Below are 2,715 nucleotides of genomic sequence, written 5' to 3'. Positions count from 1 at the left end.
AACAATCCATGGTATTACAAGTGTTTCAAGAATGGTATCAAAGTCTGGTTTTTTTTTTCTTTCTGGATTCTATTGGAATGCTTTTAATATATCCATTGGAGATTGTAGGTGGTTAATTTCAGCTTTCATTGAGCAATCAGCTATTGTCAGATCTGACATGAAGGGAGCATAGGTTCTGAAAGTTCAGTGTTTCACAATTCCCTTCCAGCCCTGTTAAGTCAGAGTTCTAACTCCTTAGCTCCTTAATTTTGATGTTTAAGTCAATTTCCTAGTTCCTTAGATAATATTACAGGCTTTATTATTGGTAGCTTTTCTTGCTCAACCATTTCTTGCCAAACCATTCAGTATAATGAATAAAACATGAACAACATTTTCCACAGTGCAGAGATGGGTGTGGAAGGTGGGGGGAAATGTGGATCAACTCAGAAGTCAGAAGACATAGGAGTATCAGAATCATCTCAACAGTGTTTGCAATAGTTTCAAGGCTTTTATTTTTTTATTTAATTTTTAAATGAAAAAAATTTTTTATTTAAGTAATCTTTACATCCAGCTTGGGGCTCGAACTCACAACCCTGAGATCAAGAGTCGCATGCTCTTCTGCCTGAGCCAGCCTGGCGCTTCTCAGGGTTCTTTATACTCCTATTTCTTCTTGATGAGTTTCTTCTATCTGGCAGAAAGAACTCTTCTAATATTGAATCCTCCAGGAAGTGGAATGTTTGAGTTTTATTGAAGGTTTTTTCCTCATGTTTTGTCTGATATTTTCCATGAATCAAAGAAAATGAAATAAAAAAAAATCACAGCCATCTTCATCAGTGATGAGCTCTTCAGCTTTTAGAACAGTGATGTACAGTGTTTTCTGTAGAATTCCAGAATGTCCAGAATTTTCTGCAGTGTTGGAAATGTTCTATATCTATGCTGCCCAGTACAGTAGCTAGCAGTCAGTAGTCACATGTAGCCATTGAGCACTTGAAAAGTAGCTAGTGTGATGAAGAACTGGATTTTAAATTTTCTTTCATTTTTAAAAATAATTTCTTTTTTTCTTTTTTCTCTCTGTCACTTCACAAAAATAATTTAAATTAGAATAGCCCCATGGGTCTAATGATCACTGTACTAGACAGTAAAGTTCTAGAGGATTTAGACGAATATGTGTTGGGAGAGTTTCAACCAGTCTTAATAAATCAAATGAGTTCACATTACATTGCAACTGATTTATTTGCTCTTTCGTTTCTGAAATCTGAAGTTAATGCAAGACATTGGATAGTTTGGAAACTATTGTACAGCCTGTTGTTTCTTCAAGCACTTCTGTTAGTCTGTCGTTCATAGTCAGCATATCTTTGTGATTTTGTTGCTGTTCATAAGCACCAGGTATCGGTGGCACATCTGCCTGCAGCCCTCACTGGCCCTTGCCTCTTAGCTCATTCAGCCCACGTCATTCTCCAGCGTCACTGAGGCTGACTCGGTTCTTAGTTTCCCTCCATTCTGGCATAGCCTGACTCTGGGAGATGGGCAAGACTGGAGACCAGGACTGGGTCTACTTCCAGTCTTGGTTTTGGACCCTGTCCAATCAGCTTTCATTTCTTTAACTTTTATTTTGAAATAATTTTAGATTTACAGAAATGTTCCAAATAGTACAATGGTGCAAAGAATCCGGGAGTGTGTTGGTTACCCAGATTCCCATGCATTCCTGTGGTTAATACTTTACCACTTTTGTTGTATTCTCTCCTCCCCTTCTATATGCCTGTGTCTACATCTATATCTGTATCTGTATTTATATCTATTATCTCTCTCTCTGTACATCTACATGTCTATATAGATGTGTATATCTATCTTTTTTTTTTTTTTAAAGATTTTACTTATTTATTTAAGTGAGAGAGAGAGCACAAGTGGGGGCTGCAGAAGGGGCAGAGGGAGAGGGAGAAGCTGACTCCCTGGCAATCAGGGAGCCTGACTCAGGGCTCCATCCGAGGACTCTGGGATCATGACTGGAGCCAAAGGCAGATGCTCAACTGACTGCTACCCAGGTACCCCAGGAAGATTTTTTTTTTTAATATCTGCATCCAATGTGAAGCTCAAACTCACAACTCTGAGGTCAAGAGTCACTTGCTCTACCAGCTGAGCCAGCCAGGCCCACCTAGGGAAGATTTTTAAGTTAATCAATCAATCAATCTATCATCTTTAATTTATCTTCTATGTTCCAGTGTTATCTTGCACTTGTACTTTTTTGGTGTACCAATCCTGGAATTAGTCATTTTTTCAAGGACCAGCCTTCATTTTGATGATCACATGTTTGTTGAGTGAACAGGAGACAAAAGCCAACATAAGAAGCTGGAACCCTAAAAGGCAACTTAGAGTATGAATGAACTAGAAAATACTCTGACTTACAGTTAGTAATAGCAAGGAAGACCTTGCTTGTCCCTGTTGGGTTAAGGGAGAAAATTTTTTCTTGGAAATTCTTAACCACAGGCTGGCACTAACTCAAGTTTGTAACCCGAATTTACACTACCTGCATGATTCTAAATACCTTTAGGTTAGCATTTATTTTAAAACAGTTCTGGATTGGCAGTGATTCCAGATTTTTAGAAGAAGCAAACATAAATTTTCTTTGGAGAAATGCAATCACAACACAAACCTCAGAGTTTTCCATGAATAAAGTTCTGAGGAATGTGGGCTCAGAGTCAAAGTCAAAAAGCATTTAAGGAGACAAGGCACTATATG

This window comes from Martes martes, assembly GCF_963455335.1.
Source record: "Martes martes genome assembly, chromosome: 9".
In the NCBI taxonomy this organism is placed as follows: Eukaryota; Metazoa; Chordata; class Mammalia; order Carnivora; family Mustelidae; genus Martes; species Martes martes.
This window is presented reverse-complemented; position numbering follows the sequence as displayed.